General features: G+C 42.4%; 1 long non-coding RNA gene and 1 other non-coding gene across 2 annotated transcripts; both read right to left on the reverse strand.

Annotated features, from left to right (window-relative positions):
* Positions 1-770: 770 nt before the first annotated feature.
* On the reverse strand, positions 771-2,711 carry LOC149590276 (uncharacterized). The gene is made up of 4 exons (XR_016379549.1): positions 2,601-2,711; positions 2,255-2,524; positions 2,041-2,190; positions 771-1,963 (listed from the first exon to the last, which is right to left on the reverse strand). It is a non-coding gene; the product is annotated as an uncharacterized LOC149590276 (long non-coding RNA).
* Positions 2,712-19,344: 16,633 nt separating this feature from the next.
* Positions 19,345-19,417, reverse strand: TRNAN-GUU (transfer RNA asparagine (anticodon GUU)). Its single transcript has one exon. It is a non-coding gene; the product is annotated as a tRNA-Asn (tRNA).
* Positions 19,418-23,373: the final 3,956 nt, after the last annotated feature.

A 23,373-nucleotide genomic window follows, 5' to 3' on the forward strand; every position in this document is an offset into this window, starting at 1 on the left:
GCTGTTAACCGAAAGGTTGGTGGTTCGAGCCCACCCGGGAGAGGTGTTGTGGGGTCTCAGATGTAGCGTGAAAAGCGAAAGTTTTTCCTCAATACCTGACGACCATTTATTTTTTGGGCTTCCGTGGCGCAATGGTTAGCGCGTTCGGCTGTTAACCGAAAGGTAAGTGGTTCGAGCCCACCCGGGAGAGGTGTTGTAGAGTCTCAGATGTAGCGTAAAAAGTCAAAACTTTTCCACAATACGTGACAACCATTTAATTTCTGAGCTCCCGTGGCTCAATGGTTATCGCGTTCGGCTGTTAACCAATAGGTTGGTGGTTCGAGCCCACCCGGGAGCGGTGTTGTGGGATCTCAAATGTAACGTAAAAAGCCAAAGTTTTTCCACAATACCTGACGACCATTTAATTTTTGGGCTTCCGTGGCGCAATGGTTAGCGCGTTCGGCTGTTAACGAAAAGGTTGGTGGTTCGAGCCCACCCGGGAGCGGTGTTATGGGATCTCAAATGTAAGGTAACAAGTTGGGAAAGCCAAAATATTACCTCTCCGAGTGGAGATGACTATCACTACCCCTTAAACAACCTAAATATATGCATCTATCGCTTTTTTTAATTCTTTGCAAGTGCAGGAATTGAATTTTAAAATAGTCACTTAATTACCCCTATATTATAAAACTTATCGACTTCATACTTGTATATTATCATCATTACTTGTCTTAAATTACCTTCGACGGCCGAACGAGGTTCATCTTACATAATGTAGGGACGATGTCATATATTTTAACGTTCACTTTATTTACTTTTCATTTAATTCAAGACCATAACATTCTGAAAGTACATTAGGCTCAGAAGACAGTATTTATAATATTACATTAGTCTCAGAAGACAGTATTTATAACACTTCAACAATACTTCAATATATACAAAGAAATAAATAACATAATATTAAACTGTACAGTAAAAGTTAAATATAACCTAATTAAAACCATAAAACCCACAATACATATGGGAACAAAAGGTTCTTGAAAAACCATTAACAGAACAGTATTTATAATACTTCAACGTTTCTATCTATATACAACAATGAATAGTTATTTAACATTATATATTGGAACCTTCAGTATAATTTAACATTAAGCAAATTCGAACCATAAAAACCCACAGCGCATATGGGAAAAAAGGTTCTGGGAAAACCCATTTGGGAAAAAACCATAATCATAGTTGAATTATTAATATTGAAACACTTATTTTTAAATTATTGATTTTCCACTCTGACGTCTGAGCTATCCACGAATAAATTGATTAATAGCATTAACAAACGATGCAATGGATGTCAAATATTCATGTCATAATACAAGCTAATTCGAACCATAAAAACCCACAGCGCATGTGGGAAAAAAGGCTCTGGGAAAACCCATTTGGGAAAAAACCACAATCAAATTAGGACTATTAATATTAAAAACTTCTTCAGACTGTTTAAGGATGAATGTTTGGTGGATAGCGTCCGAAAGAAAGCAATAACCTAGTAGATGAGGCGTAGTTCATAAAGTTTCGTTTTTTCGAAACTATTACATAGGTGTATTGGCGCTGTACGTTTCAGATAACAAAGACCAAGACGACTCCAGTTCCACAAAATAGGAAAACTCTGCCTCTTGGCGTTAAGTTTTTCTCCTTTCTGTATTTCCACTGCTAGACCGCTATGCAGCCCGCCCTTGTATTGCTCTACTTGCTGCTCCCATAACATTGAACGTGCTAGAACTATAGTTCTAGTCGATCAATTGCGGCGAAGTCCAACTTCCGCTTTGAGCGTTGGCCAACTTTTGAGGACGCTGCAGTGTTACCAACGGCAGAAAACGCAGCCAGGAACATTTTCAAAATCACCTCGGCCGCGTTTTGCCGAAAAAAGGGGATTTTCGACTAGGACTATTGAATTGTCGCCGATTATTCAGCCATTTCCGCTTCGCCATACCTAAAACATTTTTAAAGTACGCTATACAAAATTGCTCCATTCTTCACCAAACCTATGAAACTTGGTGCAACACTTACACTTTGTTCAGTGGTTCGCCTTTACATGAACCCACAGTTGCCGCTCCAGATCTCAGTCATCTGACGCAACCATTTTAACGTTTTGAGAGTTGTATTTCACCTTTATTAAGCCTAAGGATAAGCCTTGAGATATATTTCCCGACGTATTTTCTGAAGAACCACAATAAATCACCTCAACGATTATCCCCATTAACTAATTATCACTATTACATACCTTGTTTACAATTTCGTTGGCCTTGTCCTCCATGGTTACCCATGAACTAAACCAATGCTGTAGGGTATTCATGAACTACGCATATCCTATAGGGTATTCATGAACTACGCATAACCTCTAGGGTATTCATGAACTACGCATAACCTCTAGGGTATTCATGAACTACGCATAACCTCTAGGTTATTCATGAACTACGCATAACCTCTAGGTTATTCATGAACTACGCAAATCCTGTAGGCTACTCATGAACTACGCCAATCCTCCAGGTTACTCATAAAATATACCATATTTTTAAATGGATTAATACCAAACTTATATGACCGTCAATTCCAATAATGATACTTACCATTTTTTTTTTCAAATCTTGAAGTCAGATGTGGGTTCTTTAGTCAAGGATCCCAAGCCTTGTGTGGGTCTCTTAGTCAAGGATCCCAAGCCTTAAGTGGGTCTCTTAGTCAAGGATCCCAAGCCTTAAGTGGGTCTCTTAGTCAAGGATCCCAAGCCTTAAGTGGGTCTCTTAGTACAGGATCCCAAGCCTAATTTTAGGTTTCATAGTACAGGATCCCAAGCCTAATTTTAGGTTTCTTAGTACAGGATCCCAAGCCTAATTTTAGGTTTCTTAGTACAGGATCCCAAGCCTAATTTTAGGTTTCTTAGTACAGGATCCCAAGCCATATGTGGGTTTCTTAGCCAAGGATCCCAAGCCTATTTCTCGTAGTTTAGACCCTTAAAGCAACATGCGGCTCCATTGGCGCCCCTACCGTGATGCCTAACCTTGTATATACATAATAATTTTACCTTGCCGTAGGTAGGTAACAATGAAACTTAATGCATTAGGGAGGATCTGAAAATTATCCTAACAAGTTAAACCCAATGTACAATAGAAAGGTCGTCAATAAGGGGCGCACTGGAGCTCCACCTTGCTTTAAATAAATTTTTCCATTTCAAACTATGTTCTTTTAAAAATGCAAATACCCTTGTGGTAAGAATAATAAGACTCTCTATAACATGCATCGTATCGGTCTCGAAAAAGTTTGTTACCAAACGCCAAATCTAATTGACAATGATAGTCAGTCGAATACTTTTGTTCTAGACCCGGCAAAAGAGATATTCCATGTGAATCAAAGAACATTCTCAGTGCCGTTTGGCTCTTTAAAAAGTTAATATTGAAATCTCCAACCACAACTGTTGGAATAGACGAATCATATTTCATGTCAAACAAAGGGTTAAAGTCCTCAAACACAGTTCTCAAACTTCCTAAGGGAGATTTGTACAACAATACCACAGATATAAGTTCTCCTTCTATGTAAACATCTAACCAGCAACGTTCCACGTGAGAATTTCTAACAGGAATGTCGCTTCGTAAAACTCTAGTATCCATCTCTTTAACTTCGTTTTTAGGCGTGTCTCTTAAATATATGGACGAACCAAAAGCAACTCTGCGTGCCGTACTTGGCAAGTAAATACCACCTACTTCCTTAAAAGATGGCACTCTAAAATCGTCCGTCTCTTTTTTCCACGTTTCAACAAAACATAACATTTGACTTTTCATTATTACATTGTCTGCTAAAACATCTTCTAAATGAGCATTTAAAGACTGCACGTTATGTACATAAATGTAAAGGGGATCATGCAAGAAAGGTAGTTCGATGCTTTTTGTGTCTCGCAACCTCTTAAGTTCCAATTCTACTAGGTTGTTTTTGGGTGAATTAGGAACTTTAAATTTTCCATCAATATATAAACCGGAAGCGGTTTTCGCTCTACTACAAGCCACATATAAATGCGCTCTTTCAATTTTTTTTTGTAGCCTTACAATGAACCACTACCGAGGAGTAAGTATCACCCTGACTTTTATGTATCGTAATGGCCTCAGAAACAACCAAAGGCAATTGTTTCCTAGAAACTGAGGCATTATTTTGTCTCCATTTTCTATTAAACGACTTGATGACCTTTTCAACAGGCGTCCACGAAGCGTTAATATCACTATTCAAATATAAACCATGAAATTTTTGCCTCAACATTTTCCCAACTTTGGGATCGTCAAACTCCATCCATACCCTGAACGGGATTTTATCCCCGACCCTATTTGTGCCGTACTCTATCTTTCTTAACCAACCTGTCGCGCCATTAGTTAGTCCGTCAGAGGTGTCAACATTGTTGGTCATCATATATCTCGCGCCACACGCAAGAGTCAATTGTTTGGGCAGACCATACGTATCAGACGTTGCTAACTTTTCAACTTGGGAAAGTATGTTATTTTTAACTTCACTACTAAGATCACCATTGACAACATCTACTGAAACCGAAACAGCCTTTTCCGTATTCATGTTTAAAAGCTTATTTTGATTAAATTGGTTTACTTCCGCGTTAGTGGCGAAAAGATGTATCGCTTCTTTTGGGGGTACACGCTCAGGCGTTACCTCCAGACTACTAAAGAAATCAATATCATTTTGAGTCATACTTCCCACAGCCATTCTATTTAAAGCTTCAGCAAATATTTTATCATCCCTCTGTCTCATAATTTCCTCAAGTTCGGCAAATTCAAATTGCTCCCATATTGGGTTACCAATTAACGACGCGTAAGGATTATCTTTCTCACTTTGACCTTGAAATGCGAAATAATCGCAAACTGGTCTCAATTGGTTAAAGTCTCCAACTAGAACGACAGACACACCACCAAAATAATCAGGACAACCCATAATCTCTTGTAACCTAGCGTTTACCCGATTAAACACCTTCGCTCCAACCATTGAAATTTCGTCAATTATTACTAGTTTTACTTGACCATAGAGTAACCTGCATTTATGAAGTGTTTCACTTTCCAATCTCGATATATTTCCACCAAATTGGCTAACGGGTAAACTAAAAGTACTGTGCAAAGTTGCCCCACCTATGTTAAAGGCAGCCTTGCCAGTAGGTGCGCAACGGATTACTTTCGCTTCCGATGGATTACTCCCAGGTTGTTTGTTGTAAAACCTTGACACAGATTCAAATATAGCACTAATCAAAAGACTTTTCCCCACACCAGCGCCCCCTGTAACAAAGAGACGCAACGGAGTTTCTTTGCTTTTTACATGATACAAAACATGGTAATATATCTCTCTTTGTTTGGAATTCAATTTTCTAAGAAGGGCGTTGTACTCAGAGTCATTAATTAAGGTAATTGACGGAGCAACAGTATTTTCGGCATTGCCATCAATAATATCTCTATTAATATTTCCTACAGGTTCTTGAACCGTATTAATTAAAAAATCGGAATCATCCATAGCTAAAGATCTATCAACTTCATTTCTATGTTCTAATTCAGGCTGGATATTAGTAACATCCACTTGAATTTCTCCATTTTCAAAATCAGCTACAGCCTGTTCTACGGCTTCTTCGTCAATTTCATTGTGAAATTCTTTCCTAACTTCATTAATAGTTTCGCGACAAAGCTCATATTCTGATTTCATATCCTTTGTCAAAATATCATTACTTTCATCGCGCCAAGGCTTAAACAACATTAATTGTTCACGATAAAAGTTATCGGGATCTTTTTCTAATTTGAATCTTCTGTACCTAATAATTTTAGCACGGCCACGTTTCCTAATAAACCCTGATTCATCTTTAAGTTTCAGCCATTTACCACAAGTTTCAACTTCATTGCTCTCTCCCTCATCAACATGATCGTGGGCGGCTTTAGTCACTCTACGGGCTTTGGAATATTCGTACCAGGCACCAAATTGAGCTAACGTTATTGCCTCTAGTTCCTCTGGCCTTTGAACATAATGTTCTAGCATCCCAGAGGCAAAAACGTCATTACTGTCTGCTGGTAGTTCTTCAAGTTCAGATTGACTCTTAAGAATGTGTACACGATTTTCAGGGGCATTGGTGTTTATAAAAACACAGGCGCGACTGCACCTGGACACAGGAATTTGTAAACCACAGTAAGCCGCTTCCTGAGCGCTTACCTCGTGGGCATTCAAGAACTGATTAGCAATTAGTTTCAACTTCTGTTTTACTGAACATTTATCATTTTTTGCCTGTTTAGAAGCTTCGCGCAGAAGCAAAGACATCCCTCTTTGAGACTTTCCTATATATGATACAATATACATAACCAGTGCGTAAGCATCAAGAACGAATTGAATGTCCATATTCGCCTGCCAAAGACGCAAAGCGCACGGATTGTAAGGATTAACTCTAGTATCTTTGGGGTGTCTTTTCAACAAAACTGTTTTCCTTTTGAGGTCATAAGTAACGGCAGAAATATACTCGTCTTCAATTATACGCAACTTAGCTAGCAACTCCTCAAAACTATCTACCCAAAACTCTTTTTCTTTCGATTGCAACATCTCATACAATTTCTTTGACCTTTCCTTAGATCTGAGTTCTTCCTGTACGCTACCAGGCTCTCTTAAACTAGGGTCGTAAATTATGGTTCTGGGCATAGGTGGAAACGGGATTCCAAAACGACAAACGGAATTATTATCGACCTTCTTTCTACAAGTCGTTGTGTGTTTGTGAATTTGTAATCGTGTTAACAAATCTAAATGTTCGTCATTGTGCTCAGCAGCACAAGAAATAACATTATCAATAAATTCCTCTACTTCCTTAACATTTGAGAGATCATTTTTAAGTTTTGGAGCATCTTTTATCCAAATCAAACCATGTTGGTGGGGCGAACCTCTTTGCTGTACTTCAACTCTAAAATAATAGTCTTCTATAACGCCAAGAGGACCTAATTTCTGTAAAGCCTTAAGCAAAGCCCGAAAACGGTGGTCAAAATATCTAGCGCAAGTAACAGGATCATCCTGAATCAGTTTTGCCCTTTCCGAAAAACTTAAATTATTAATATCATCGTTAGGTAAACTCTCCTGCCCAGAGGTTAGTCTCAAAATATTCAGTAGCTCAGGCCATTTACTTTCGGCAGCCGAAAACGTTATGAAAAAGGTAGCCGTACCAAGCTGTCTAATCATACCCATCAATTCCTTTTGTCTGTGTTGCCAATAAGAAGGCGAGCTCTGTAGTCTTTCTAAAACCCTAAAACCATCATCCTGCTTAATTAAAGCATCAAGAGAACCTGCAGAAGCTAAACGTCCAGCAGTATAATTCGACCCATCTGTTCTTTTAGTTTTCCTCATGCAAACCTGTATAGATTGACTAACTTTCAAGGTTTCTAATTTGACAAAAGAGCAAAACAATTTCGAAGGATTTTTAGCACAGCGCCTATCAATATTACGAAGCTCCCATTTAAAAATATCACCAAAACTTCCCTTAACCTTAAGATTCATTTTTTGACCTACGTAAATGCTCGGGAATGACAATTCTTCCGCATCCTCGTCAAAGAGTAAAGACATTGGGGTTTGACCTTCACCGGGAGCAAACTTAACATGCATGGTATTACTTGGCAAGAAATTACTTAAAGAAACTAATAATGTGTCTTGATTCCCAACTGTTAACGAACTACTTTCGTTGGGTTCATTCCACATATCATCGCTATCATTCTCTGCGTTTATTGGCGCTACTGGATTATCTCCTGATACATCAACTTGATTTACCTGACGGTCATTTTCGTCAACAATAAATTCAAGTTCTTCAGGAATGGGGTCTAATATGTCACTCTTAACGGTAATTCCATGTTTAACATACAAAGGCGTTTTTACCAGAACGTTAAGGACCTCTAAAATGACTTTGGGTCTCACAGTTTCGTACAAATAGGGTGTGTTATACTGCATTCTTCTCATAAACTCAATTTGAATAGTATCCGTGTCTCGAGGTAACCTGGGTAAAACCGAGGCGGTGGACTCTACATTTATAGGGACGTTAACCACATTTCCTTTAATACCACGTTGTTGGTCACACCCTAACCTTCGTATTTGCATGAATGGTATTCGTGGTGATATCATTCTTTCCTCTAAATTACTTATGTTACTTAATTGCGCAGGTATTTCAGGAAACACAAATCCATTTTCCCTTGAAAATTTTGGAATTTGCTTTCTCTTAACGCTTTTATTACAAGTACTACACAAAAATATTTCATCATTCAACTCTCTTTGTTCAATACCAGGGACTGACAAAAAATCTATGGACTTTACAATGGTGCCAGATGACTTAAAAAAAGATTTGAACATCCTTCACACGGCCACGTTGGGCCATCTTTTATGCTATCAAAATAGGTCTGCTCTATAAGCGAGGGGTTTGCTCGCCTATCTGCGGCCGAAGATCTTTGTCTAGCACGTTCAACATCTCTATACTCGGGATCTTGGCGTTTAGCCGCCATACCTGTCTGGTTTCTAGCACGTTCAACATCTCTAAACTCGGGATCTTGGCGTTTAGCCGCCTTACCCGTCTGGTTTCTAGCACGTTCAACATCTCTATACTCGGGATCTTGGCGTTTAGCCGCCATACCTGTCTGGTTTCTAGCACGTTCAACATCTCTAAACTCGGGATCTTGGCGTTTAGCAGCCTTACAAGCTTGGTTTCTATCACGTTCAACATCTCTATACTCGGGATCTTGGCGTTTAGCAGCCATACCCGCCTGGTTTCTAGCACGTTCAACATCTCTAAACTCGGTATCTTGGCGTTTAGCCGACTTATACAATTGGTTTCTGACACGTTCTCTTTCCCTATAATTTGGATCTTGGCGTTCAGTAGCCTTACTTATCTGATTTCTTACACGTTCGCTTGCTTTATACCATTCATCAACCCTTTTTAATTTCTTGGTAAATATTCCACCCTGATTTTCAATTTCACAATTTGACTCATTCTCTCGCTTTTTCCCCTTACCTAGCGACTCCTTCTTACTGCATTCTTCATTTTGTCTCAAGATTCTTAATCTTTCTAAGGGATAGACATTACCATGGGACGTACAAGGTACTTGTTCATAGCCTTCGATTATTTCACTAATATTAGCATTATCATTTTGTACATTATTGGGTTCCTCATTAATAGATATGCCTACGCTTACGGTACTTTCAATAGAGCTTTTATTTAATGCGTCATCTTTCGCAGAATCATGGCCAACTGGCCTCGCGGTAGGACCAACATTGGGTGTGCTAGAACCTGTTCCCGAAACAGCCTTTTTTTCAGCTGCTAACACTCTTCTCCTTTCATTTTCTCGTTTCCTATATTCAGGATCTGACCTTTTTGCCCTCATTCTTTCCCTTGCCTTTCGTTTTCTGATTTCCTCTTTACTTAAATTATTATCTTCCTCCATTTACTTATTAATCAGTTAAATACTCACAAACGTTGGCAAAATCAATCTCCTTAAATACTCACACAGGTTGGCAAAATCAATCTCCTTCAGTAATACGTAAGGCTTAATTATATTATTTGCCGAACAAAATTAATCGAGCAAATCTAACACTTAACTTCTGCCTTCGAAATTCTATCAAAGAATGAATCAACTGTTTAAAAAAAGGTTTTTTTCGCAAATTGGGCGCTATCATACCAACAGCAATTCCGTCATATTTAAAAAATATACATTGCCAACACTTTTTTCAAATAAAGAATGATACAAGTTGGGAAAACCAAAATATTACCTCTCCGAGTCCAGACGACTACTTACAAACTTATTTACCCAGATATGGAAATGTTTCTTAAGTTAAAATTTATGAAATATTAAAGCAGTATACAAAGCATAGCAAATTTACTGTAAATCAGACGACATTTTACATCCAATAATGATATACTTGTACACATTAAAATCATTCGATGGGGGAAAAACGGGTCATCGGCGTTTTATAAATGACGCTAGCGCAATAAAGCGTGCAAGGTACCAAGGCTTAACAAAAATTGTAGGATAACATATTTATAGAGATAGATAACAACTTTTATAATTAAAATTAGAAACTAACATATCTCTTAAAATTCTCGCGTGATCAACTGGTTTCACGCCAATTAAATAGCTATAGTCCCATAGAGCTATTTGTATTAATTCCTCCATGGTTTTTTCGCCAAGCTGAGAACTACGCGTTTTACGTCACGTTATCAAAAAAGCAGACTATTTTCTTTGAAGACCGCGCTAGCTCAGCGCTAAGCACCGTGACGTCAAAATTCAAAAACAAAATCCCTGGGCCGCGTTCAGCAACGCGAGGCTCTGCTGAACGCGACCCAGATTTCCACCATGATTATAAATCTAAGCCTAATTATTTAAAAGTGTATTTAACTTTCGGCTCACTCTGAACCGTTAATGTCTCTGCATACAGAAACGAAAACCAAACCCAAACTTTTACTTTTTGGTTCACTAGGCCTATTGACAAATAAGAGTTCATTTGACCAACATAGCAGCGTTGTGCTTGTATTCACTATGATTTTAGAAAGGATTATGCTATAAACAGATGTAGTATAGCTTAAGTAATATATAAACATCCATTTTAAATAATAATATTAAAAAAAATCTTTGGAATATCAAAATGAAATAGAGCTTTAAAGCTACAAAAGTACTAAATGCATCATAATTTCGAAAAATATTTCCACATATTCAGTTTATATTAAGGATAAAGGGAATATTATGGTTGTGTTGGATTTCTTTACACATCAAAACAAAACGAACTTCAAACGCAGTGCACTACTGTAACAACGGACGGACACATACAGACAAAAACATAGACTGCTTTTAACTCTTTCCGTATTAATTTTGAATTGAGAAACAAGATTATCTTAAATATTAAAATAAATATAATTAATATTTAATATTTTCTTCGTTAGTTATTCGCCTTATTGAACGTTACATCGTTTTAAAAAAGAACAATTAAACATTCTTGAGAGACTTGACTAATATTGGCGTTTGAAATGAAGCATACGCCGGTTGCTTCGCCTTACTAAAATAGGTAGTATATAAGGGTTTCGAATCGCAGCCATGGATAAGAACAGCGCAATTGCGTGAACCTTTGGTGGAAGCCCCACCTTAGGGAGGCCGGACGTTTCTCGTAACCCTGGCCGATCGCCGCGTATGTCTTAACCTTAACGATGATGATGGAGTAGAAGCCAGGTGTGCAGACTGGTGTCCATGTGGGATGGACAAAAACAATGACCAGAAGATGGTGGTGTGTAGAAACCAGTGTGTACAGACTGGTGTCCATGTGGGATGGACAAAAACAAAGACCAGAAGATGGTGGTGTTAGAAGCCAGGTGTACAGACTGGTGTCCATGTGGGATGGACAAAGAGCAGATGATGGTGGTGATTAGAAGCCAGTGTGGACAGACTGGTGTCCATGTGGGATGGACAAAGACCACAAGAGGGTGGGGATTAGAAGCCAGTGTGTACAGACTGGTGTCCATGTGGGATGGACAAAGAGCAGCAGATAATTGTGATTAGAAGCCAGTGTGTACAGACTGGTGTCCATGTGGGATGGACAAAGACCAGAGGCTGGTGGTGTTAGACAGGCAATGGAGTAATAGCCTGTAAGTGTAATACAATTTTCGAAATTTCCGGAAATTGAGAACACGTTTGCTCCGATTTGCAAACTGCGAACGCGGTCACGTGGGTGTAACAACAGACAGACACACACACACACCCCCACCCACACACACACACACACACACACACAGACACGTCGAAATTAGAACCTCTCCGTGACATACGTCACTCGGAGAGGTAAAAAGTGCGTAAAAAAGGTCTTTCACAAATAGGCCTAGGGGGCGTATAAACTAAACAGCAACAACGCTCTACAGCTACACTAATCTTACACAAACAAGGAGTACTATAAACCCACTACTGGAAGCGGTATTTTTATTCAAACGTAAAACAATTTCGCTTAAGCTTAACATCTCTAGACATCGGTATAAATGTCTCTATCACTCCTAGGTAACTGTATGCACAGGATTTTACGACATTATAACTCAAATTCATCTGATTATGTTTTAACAAGGTTAAATCTAACTGGGAGTAAGATGAAAGGAGTAGAAGCTTATCTGTCTTAGGAAATATGAAATTTTATCTTAACAGTTCGTTAAATCATAAGTTTATAACGAAAAAACGCGGAAGGGGAAAACGAGCAGACAACGGCGATTTTTGGGGGTAGAAGGTTAAGAGCGCCATCTGTCGTCCGTGCCAAAGTTGAACTTCCACTCGAAACGCAATGAGAAAGTGGATAAAATAATGCCATCAGCTATTTAACTGCGTCGATATATTTAACGACTTGACCCATGACATGCCCATAACACTGGCTTCTATGAATCCTATATATTCTTGGATGCTAGGAAACTTGGTAGACGTAACAGTCTGTACCAAGTACCCAAGCATCCTTCAATAAACGCCTGGCAACATTGTGGTACGCATGGTACAACTAAAAAATAGGATGTGTATCTATCTTTCCAGTCACTCCAAGTCGTTAAGCCCTCATTACAGAGGATTTGAAACACTATTGTAATTCCAAGTGTCTCGAATCTCTACGTTCCTGTCCATTATGAACAGTGCTGAGAGAATGATACATCAGAAAGAGCCATTCAAATCGAATTGCCGAAAATATTATCCATATTTTCATTTCATATAACAAAGAAAATAAATTATTATGGATACAGGAGGCAATGTAGGAAATATAACGCAATGCACGGGCCTAAAAAGATATAAGAGACAATGTACGAAATATAACGCAATGCACGGGCCTTGATAGATATAGGAGGCAATGATTTAACGACTTCGGTACTTGGGTTTATCTTTAATATTTAAATAAATATAATTATTTTTAATTATTTTAATCGCCAGTAAATAACTTTAAAAATAGTTAAATCGTTTAAAATAAAGTTGTTCCTATTATCTTTCGAAACTTTGCTAATATTGACGTTTAAAGTGAAGGGTACCCCTCTTGCCCGCTTTTTTCAAATTTTGGGGTATATATACGTTTCGTTTCCATTATAATAATAGATAAAAACGCATTCGCGTGAACCTTTGGTGGAAGCCCTGCCATTGGGAGGCAAGACGTTTCTCGTAACCCTAGCCGATCGCCGCGTATACCTTAAAACCAAATAATAGATAAAAACGCATTTGCGTGAACCGATGGTGGAAGCCCTGCCATTGGGAGGCTAGACGTTTCTCGTAACCCTAGCCGATCGCCGCGTATATCTTGGAACCAAACGATGACGGAGGAAAAGAAGCCAGAATGTACTGACTGGCGTCCATGTGGAATGGACAAAAGACCTAAAGATGGTGGTGCATTGAAGCTGGTGTCAATGTGGAATTGACGAAGAACAGAAGATGGTGGTGCATAGAACCTGGTGTCAATGTGGAATTGACGAAGAACAGAAGATGGTGGTGCATAGAAGCTGGTGTCAAGGTGAAATTGACGAAGAACAGAAGATGGTGGTGCTTAGAAGCTAGCAAGTACAGACTAGTGTCCATGTGGGATGGACAAAGACTAGCAGATTGTGGTCCTTAGAAGCCAGTTAGTAAAGACTTGTGTTGGTAGATGAATGGCCAAATTTCCGTGAACCGTGAACGCGTTCCGGAAATCGGGTATTTGTTTGCTCCAATACGCAAACTGCGAACGCGTTCACGTGGGGTCTGACAGACACACAGACACACAGACACACAGACACGGCCGGTGTAATACCTCTCCGTGACATACGTCACTCGGAGAGGTAAAAAGTCAGAGTTTTTCCACAATAGCTGAAGACCATTTCATTTCTGAGCTTCTTTGGCTCCATGGTTAGCGCGTTCGGATGTTAACCAAAAGGTTGGTGGTTCGGCCCACCCGGGAGAGGTGTTGTGGAGTCTCAGATGTAGCGTGAAAAGTCATAACTTTTCCACAATACCTGACAACCTTTTAATTTCTGAGCTTCCGTGGCTCATTGGTTACATTTGAGATCCCATAACACCGCTCCCGGGTGGGCACGAACCACCAACCTTTCGGTTAACAGCTGAACGCGCTAACCATTGCGCCACGGAAGCCCAAAAATTAAATAGTCGTCAGGTATTGTGGAAAAACTCTGACTTTTTACGTTACATTTGATATCCCATAACACCGCTACCGGGTGGTCTCGAACCACCAATCTATTGGTTAACAGCCGAGCGCGCTAACCATTGAGCCACGGAAACTCAGAAATTAAATGGTTGTCAGGTATTGTGGAAAAGTTATGACTTTTCACGCTACATCTGAGACCCCACAACACCTCTCCCGGGTGGGCTCGAACCACCAACCTTTCGGTTAACAGCTGAACGCGATAAAAAATGCGCCACGGAAGCCCAAAAATTAAATGTTCGTCAGGTATTGTGGAAAAACTCTGACTTTTTACGTTACATTTGAGACCCCACAACACCTCTCCCGGGTGGGCTCGAACCACAAACCTTTCGGTTAACAGCTGAACGCGCTAACCATTGCGCCACGGTAGCCCTAAAATTAAATGTTCGTCAGGTATTGTGGAAAAACTCTGACTTTTTACGTTACATTTGAGACTTCACAACACCGCTCCCGGGTGGGCTCGAACCACCAACCTATTGGTTAACAGCCGAACGCGCTAACCATTGAGCTACGGAAGCTCAGAAATAGAATAGTTGTCAGGTATTGTGGAAAAACTCTGACTTTTTACGTTACATTTGAGATCCCATAACACCGCTCCCGGGTGGGCTCGAACCACCAACCTTTCGGTTAACAGCCGCACGCGCTAACCATTGCGCCACGGAAGCCCAAACAATAAATGGTCGTCAGGTATTTTGGAAAAACTTTGGCTTTTTACGTTACATTTGAGAACCCATAACACCGCTCCCGGGTGGGCTCGAACCACCAACCTTTCGTTTAACAGCCGAACGCGCTAACCATTGCGCCACGGAAGCCCAAAAATTAAACGTTCGTCAGGTATTGTGGAAAAACTCTGACTTTTTACGTTACATTTGAGACTTCACAACACCGCTCCCGTGTGGGCACGAACCACCAACCTATTGGTTAACAGCCGAACGTGCTAACCATTGAGCCACGGAAGCTCAGAAATTGAATGGTTGTCAGGTATTGTAGAAAAACTCGGACTTTTTACGTTACATTTGAGATCCCATAACACCGCTCCCGGGTGGGCACGAACCACCAACCTTTCGGTTAACAGCTGAACGCGCTAACCATTGCGCCACGGAAGCCCAAAAATTAAATGTTCGTCAGGTATTGTGGAAAAACTCTGACTTTTTACGTTACATTTGACATCCCATAACACCGCTCCCGGGTGGGCTCGAACCACCAACCTTTCGTTTAACAGCCGAACACGCGCTAACCATTGCGCCACGGAAGCCCAAAAAATAAATGTTCGTCAGGTATTGTGGAAAAACTTTTCCTTTTTACGTTACATTTGAGACTTCACAACACCGCTCCCGGGTGGGCTCGAACCACCAACCTTTCGGTTAACAGCCGAACGCGCTATCCATTGCGCCACGGAAGCCCAAAAAATAAATGTTCGTCAGGTATTGTGTAAAAACTTTGCCTTTTTACGTTACATTTGAGAGTTCACAACACCGCTCCCGGGTGGGCTCGAACCACCAACCTATTGGTTAACAGCCGAACGCGCTAACCATTGAGCCACGGAAGCTCAGAAATTGAATGGTTGTCAGGTATTGTGGAAAAACTTTGCCTTTTTGCGTTACATTTGAGACTTCACAACACCGCTCCCGGGTGGGCTCGAACCACCAACCTTTCGGTTAACAGCTGAACATGCTAAAAATGCGCCACGGAAGCCCAAAAATTAAATGTTCGTCAGGTATTGTGGAAAAACTCTGACTTTTTACGTTACATTTGAGACCCCACAACACCTCTCCCGGGTGGGCTCGAACCACCAACCTTTCGGTTAACAGCTGAACGCGCTAACCATTGCGCCACGGAAGCCCAAAAATTAAATGTTCGTCAGGTATTGTGGAAAAGATCTGACTTTTTACGTTACATTTGAGATCCCATAACACCGCTCCCGGGTGGGCTCGAACCACCAACCTATTGGATAACAGCCGAACGCGCTAACCATTGAGCCACGGAAGCTCAGAAATTGAATGGTTGTCAGGTATTGTGGAAAAACTCTGACTTTTTACGTTACACTTGAGATCTTATAACACCGCTTCCGGGTGGGCTCGAACCACCAATCTATTGGTTAACAGCCGAGCGCGCTAACCATTGAGCCACGGAAGCTCAGAAATTAAATGGTTGTCAGGTATTGTGGAAAAGTTATGACTTTTCACGCTACATCTGAGACCCCACAACACCTCTCCCGGGTGGGCTCGAACCACCAACCTTTCGGTTAACAGCTGAACGCGATAAAAAATGCGCCACGGAAGCCCAAAAATTAAATGTTCGTCAGGTATTGTGGAAAAACTCTGACTTTTTACGTTACATTTGAGACCCCACAACACCTCTCCCGGGTGGGCTCGAACCACAAACCTTTCGGTTAACAGCTGAACGCGCTAACCATTGCGCCACGGTAGCCCTAAAATTAAATGTTCGTCAGGTATTGTGGAAAAACTCTGACTTTTTACGTTACATTTGAGACTTCACAACACCGCTCCCGGGTGGGCTCGAACCACCAACCTATTGGTTAACAGCCGAACGCGCTAACCATTGAGCTACGGAAGCTCAGAAATAGAATAGTTGTCAGGTATTGTGGAAAAACTCTGACTTTTTACGTTACATTTGAGATCCCATAACACCGCTCCCGGGTGGGCTCGTACCACCAACCTTTCGGTTAACAGCCGCACGCGCTAACCATTGCGCCACGGAAGCCCAAACAATAAATGGTCGTCAGGTATTTTGGAAAAACTTTGGCTTTTTACGTTACATTTGAGAACCCATAACACCGCTCCCGGGTGGGCTCGAACCACCAACCTTTCGTTTAACAGCCGAACGCGCTAACCATTGCGCCACGGAAGCCCAAAAATTAAACGTTCGTCAGGTATTGTGGAAAAACTCTGACTTTTTACGTTACATTTGAGACTTCACAACACCGCTCCCGTGTGGGCACGAACCACCAACCTATTGGTTAACAGCCGAACGCGCTAACCATTGAGCCACGGAAGCTCAGAAATTGAATGGTTGTCAGGTATTGTAGAAAAACTCGGACTTTTTACGTTACATTTGAGATCCCATAACACCGCTCCCGGGTGGGCACGAACCACCAACCTTTCGGTTAACAGCTGAACGCGCTAACCATTGCGCCACGGAAGCCCAAAAATTAAATGTTCGTCAGGTATTGTGGAAAAACTCTGACTTTTTACGTTACATTTGACATCCCATAACACCGCTCCCGGGTGGGCTCGAACCACCAACCTTTCGTTTAACAGCCGAACACGCGCTAACCATTGCGCCACGGAAGCCCAAAAAATAAATGTTCGTCAGGTATTGTGGAAAAACTTTTCCTTTTTACGTTACATTTGAGACTTCACAACACCGCTCCCGGGTGGGCTCGAACCACCAACCTTTCGGTTAACAGCCGAACGCGCTATCCATTGCGCCACGGAAGCCCAAAAAATAAATGTTCGTCAGGTATTGTGTAAAAACTTTGCCTTTTTACGTTACATTTGAGACTTCACAACACCGCTCCCGGGTGGGCTCGAACCACCAACCTATTGGTTAACAGCCGAACGCGCTAACCATTGAGCCACGGCAGCTCAGAAATTGAATGGTTGTCAGGTATTGTGGAAAAACTTTGCCTTTTTGCGTTACATTTGAGACTTCACAACACCGCTCCCGGGTGGGCTCGAACCACCAACCTTTCGGTTAACAGCTGAACGCGCTAAAAATGCGCCACGGAAGCCCAAAAATTAAATGTTCGTCAGGTATTGTGGAAAAACTCTGACTTTTTACGTTACATTTGAGACCCCACAACACCTCTCCCGGGTGGGCTCGAACCACCAACCTTTCGGTTAACAGCTGAACGCGCTAACCATTGCGCCACGGAAGCCCAAAAATTAAATGTTCGTCAGGTATTGTGGAAAAGATCTGACTTTTTACGTTACATTTGAGATCCCATAACACCGCTCCCGGGTGGGCTCGAACCACCAACCTATTGGATAACAGCCGAACGCGCTAACCATTGAGCCACGGAAGCTCAGAAATTGAATGGTTGTCAGGTATTGTGGAAAAACTCTGACTTTTTACGTTACACTTGAGATCTTATAACACCGCTTCCGGGTGGGCTCGAACCACCAATCTATTGGTTAACAGCCGAGCGCGCTAACCATTGAGCCACGGAAGCTCAGAAATTAAATGGTTGTCAGGTATTGTGGAAAAGTTATGACTTTTCACGCTACATCTGAGACCCCACAACACCTCTCCCGGGTGGGCTCGAACCACCAACCTTTCGGTTAACAGCTGAACGCGATAAAAAATGCGCCACGGAAGCCCAAAAATTAAATGTTCGTCAGGTATTGTGGAAAAACTCTGACTTTTTACGTTACATTTGAGACCCCACAACACCTCTCCCGGGTGGGCTCGAACCACAAACCTTTCGGTTAACAGCTGAACGCGCTAACCATTGCGCCACGGTAGCCCTAAAATTAAATGTTCGTCAGGTATTGTGGAAAAACTCTGACTTTTTACGTTACATTTGAGATCCCATAACACCGCTACCGGGTGGGCTCGAACCACCAACCTATTGGTTAACAGCCGAACGCGCTAACCATTGAGCCACGGAAGCTCAGAAATTAAATGGTTGTCAGGTATTGTGGAAAAGTTATGACTTTTCACGCTACATATGAGACCCCACAACACCTCTCCCGGGTGGGCTCGAACCACCAACCTTTCGGTTAACAGCTGAACGCGCTAAAAAATGCGCCACGGAAGCCCAAAAATTAAATATTCGTCAGGTATTGTGGAAAAACTCTGACTTTTTACGTTACATTTGAGACCCCACAACACCTCTCCCGGGTGGGCTCGAACCACAAACCTTTCGGTTAACAGCTGAACGCGCTAACCATTGCGCCACGGTAGCCCTAAAATTAAATGTTCGTCAGGTATTGTGGAAAAACTCTGACTTTTTACGTTACATTTGAGACTTCACAACACCGCTCCCGGGTGGGCTCGAACCACCAACCTATTGGTTAACAGCCGAACGCGCTAACCATTGAGCCACGGAAGCTCAGAAATTGAATGGTTGTCAGGTATTGTGGAAAAACTTTGCCTTTTTACGTTACATTTGAGACTTCACAACACCGCTCCCGGGTGGGCTCGAACCACCGACCTTTCGGTTAACAGCCGAACGCGCTAACCATTGCGCCACGGAAGCCCAAAAATTAAATGTTCGTCAGGTATTGTGGAAAAACTCTGACTTTTTACGTTACATTTGACATCCCATAACACCGCTCCCGGGTGGGCTCGAACCACCAACCTTTCGTTTAACAGCCGAACACGCGCTAACCATTGCGCCACGGAAGCCCAAAAAATAAATGTTCGTCAGGTATTGTGGAAAAACTATGCCTTTTTACGTTACATTTGAGACTTCACAACACCGCTCCCGGGTGGGCTCGAACCACCGACCTTTCGGTTAACAGCCGAACGCACTAACCATTGCGCCACGGAAGCCCAAAAATTAAATGTTCGTCAGGTATTGTGGAAAAACTCTGACTTTTTACGTTACATTTGAGATCCCATAACACCGCTACCGGGTGGGCTCGAACCACCAATCTATTGGTTAACAGCCGAGCGCGCTAACCATTGAGCCACGGAAGCTCAGAAATTAAATGGTTGTCAGGTATTGTGGAAAAGTTATGACTTTTCACGCTACATCTGAGACCCCACAACACCTCTCCCGGGTGGGCTCGAACCACCAACCTTTCGGTTAACAGCTGAACGCGCTAAAAATGCGCCACGGAAGCCCAAAAATTAAATGTTCGTCAGGTATTGTGGAAAAACTCTGACTTTTTACGTTACATTTGAGACCCCACAACACCTCTCCCGGGTGGGCTCGAACCACCAACCTTTCGGTTAACAGCTGAACGCGCTAACCATTGCGCCACGGAAGCCCAAAAATTAAATGTTCGTCAGGTATTGTGGAAAAGATCTGACTTTTTACGTTACATTTGAGATCCCATAACACCGCTCCCGGGTGGGCTCGAACCACCAACCTATTGGATAACAGCCGAACGCGCTAACCATTGAGCCACGGAAGCTCAGAAATTGAATGGTTGTCAGGTATTGTGGAAAAACTCTGACTTTTTACGTTACACTTGAGATCTTATAACACCGCTTCCGGGTGGGCTCGAACCACCAATCTATTGGTTAACAGCCGAGCGCGCTAACCATTGAGCCACGGAAGCTCAGAAATTAAATGGTTGTCAGGTATTGTGGAAAAGTTATGACTTTTCACGCTACATATGAGACCCCACAACACCTCTCCCGGGTGGGCTCGAACCACCAACCTTTCGGTTAACAGCTAAACGCGCTAATAAATGCGCCACGGAAGCCCAAAAATTAAATATTCGTCAGGTATTGTGGAAAAACTCTGACTTTTTACGTTACATTTGAGACCCCACAACACCTCTCCCGGGTGGGCTCGAACCACAAACCTTTCGGTTAACAGCTGAACGCGCTAACCATTGCGCCACGGTAGCCCTAAAATTAAATGTTCGTCAGGTATTGTGGAAAAACTCTGACTTTTTACGTTACATTTGAGACTTCACAACACCGCTCCCGGGTGGGCTCGAACCACCAACCTATTGGTTAACAGCCGAACGCGCTAACCATTGAGCTACGGAAGCTCAGAAATTGAATAGTTGTCAGGTATTGTGGAAAAACTCGGACTTTTTACGTTACATTTGAGATCCCATAACTCCGCTCCCGGGTGGGCTCGAACCACCAACCTTTCGGTTAACAGCCGCACGCGCTAACCATTGCGCCACGGAAGCCCAAACAATAAATGGTCGTCAGGTATTTTGGAAAAACTTTGGCTTTTTACGTTACATTTGAGAACCCATAACACCGCTCCCGGGTGGGCTCGAACCACCAACCTTTCGTTTAACAGCCAAACGCGCTAACCATTGCGCCACGGAAGCCCAAAAATTAAACGTTCGTCAGGTATTGTGGAAAAACTCTGACTTTTTACGTTACATTTGAGATCCCATAACACCGCTACCGGGTGGGCTCGAACCACCAACCTATTGGTTAACAGAAGAACGCGCTAACCATTGAGCCACGGAAGCTCAGAAATTAAATGGTTGTCAGGTATTGTGGAAAAGTTATGACTTTTCACGCTACATCTGAGACCCCACAACACCTCTCGCGGGTGGGCTCGAACCACCAACCTTTCGGTTAACAGCTGAACGCGCTAACCATTGCGCCACGGAAGCCCAAAAATTAAATGTTCGTTAGGTATTGTGGAAAAACTCTGACTTTTTACGTTACATTTGAGATCCCATAACACCGCTCCCGTGTGGGCTCGAACCACCAACCTTTCGGTTAACAGCCGAACGCGCAATCCATTGCGCCACGGAAGCCCAAAAAATAAATGTTCGTCAGGTATTGTGGAAAAACTTTGCCTTTTTACGTTACATTTGAGACTTCACAACACCGCTCCCGGGTGGGCTCGAACCACCAACCTATTGGTTAACAGCCGAACGCGCTAACCATTGAGCCACGGAAGCTCAGAAATTGAATGGTTGTCAGGTATTGTAGAAAAACTCGGACTTTTTACGTTACATTTGAGATCCCATAACACCGCTCCCGGGTGGGCTCGAACCACCAACCTTTCGGTTAACAGCTAAACGCGCTAACCATTGCGCCACGGAAGCCCAAAAATTAAATGTTCGTCAGGTATTGTAAAAACTCTGACTTTTTACGTTACATTTGACATCCCATAACACCGCTCCCGGGTGGGCTCGAACCACCAACCTTTCGTTTAACAGCCGAACACGCGCTAACCATTGCGCCACGGAAGCCCAAAAAATAAATGTTCGTCAGGTATTGTGGAAAAACTTTTCCTTTTTACGTTACATTTGAGACTTCACAACACCGCTCCCGGGTGGGCTCGAACCACCAACCTTTCGGTTAACAGCCGAACGCGCTCCATTGCGCCACGGAAGCCCAAAAAATAAATGTTCGTCAGGTATTGTGTAAAAACTTTGCCTTTTTACGTTACATTTGAGACTTCACAACACCGCTCCCGGGTGGGCTCGAACCACCAACCTATTGGTTAACAGCCGAACGCGCTAACCATTGAGCCACGGAAGCTCAGAAATTGAATGGTTGTCAGGTATTGTGGAAAAACTTTGCCTTTTTGCGTTACATTTGAGACTTCACAACACCGCTCCCGGGTGGGCTCGAACCACCAACCTTTCGGTTAACAGCCGCACGCGCTAACCATTGCGCCACGGAAGCCCAAACAATAAATGGTCGTCAGGTATTTTGGAAAAACTTTGGCTTTTTACGTTACATTTGAGAACCCATAACACCGCTCCCGGGTGGGCTCGAACCACCAACCTTTCGTTTAACAGCCAAACGCGCTAACCATTGCGCCACGGAAGCCCAAAAATTAAACGTTCGTCAGGTATTGTGGAAAAACTCTGACTTTTTACGTTACATTTGAGATCCCATAACACCGCTACCGGGTGGGCTCGAACCACCAACCTATTGGTTAACAGAAGAACGCGCTAACCATTGAGCCACGGAAGCTCAGAAATTAAATGGTTGTCAGGTATTGTGGAAAAGTTATGACTTTTCACGCTACATCTGAGACCCCACAACACCTCTCGCGGGTGGGCTCGAACCACCAACCTTTCGGTTAACAGCTGAACGCGCTAACCATTGCGCCACGGAAGCCCAAAAATTAAATGTTCGTTAGGTATTGTGGAAAAACTCTGACTTTTTACGTTACATTTGAGATCCCATAACACCGCTCCCGGGTGGGCTCGAACCACCAACCTTTCGTTTAACAGCCGAACACGCGCTAACCATTGCGCCACGGAAGCCCAAAAAATAAATGTTCGTCAGGTATTGTGTAAAAACTTTGCCTTTTTACGTTACATTTGAGACTTCACAACACCGCTCCCGGGTGGGCTCGAACCACCAACCTATTGGTTAACAGCCGAACGCGCTAACCATTGAGCCACGGAAGCTCAGAAATTGAATGGTTGTCAGGTATTGTGGAAAAACTTTGCCTTTTTGCGTTACATTTGAGACTTCACAACACCGCTCCCGGGTGGGCTCGAACCACCAACCTTTCGGTTAACAGCCGAACGCGCTATCCAT

The sequence above is a fragment of the Phalangium opilio genome, unplaced genomic scaffold (genome assembly GCF_054372755.1).
Source record: "Phalangium opilio isolate 3A_F unplaced genomic scaffold, DU_Popi_V2 ptg000505l_1, whole genome shotgun sequence".
In the NCBI taxonomy this organism is placed as follows: Eukaryota; Metazoa; Arthropoda; class Arachnida; order Opiliones; family Phalangiidae; genus Phalangium; species Phalangium opilio.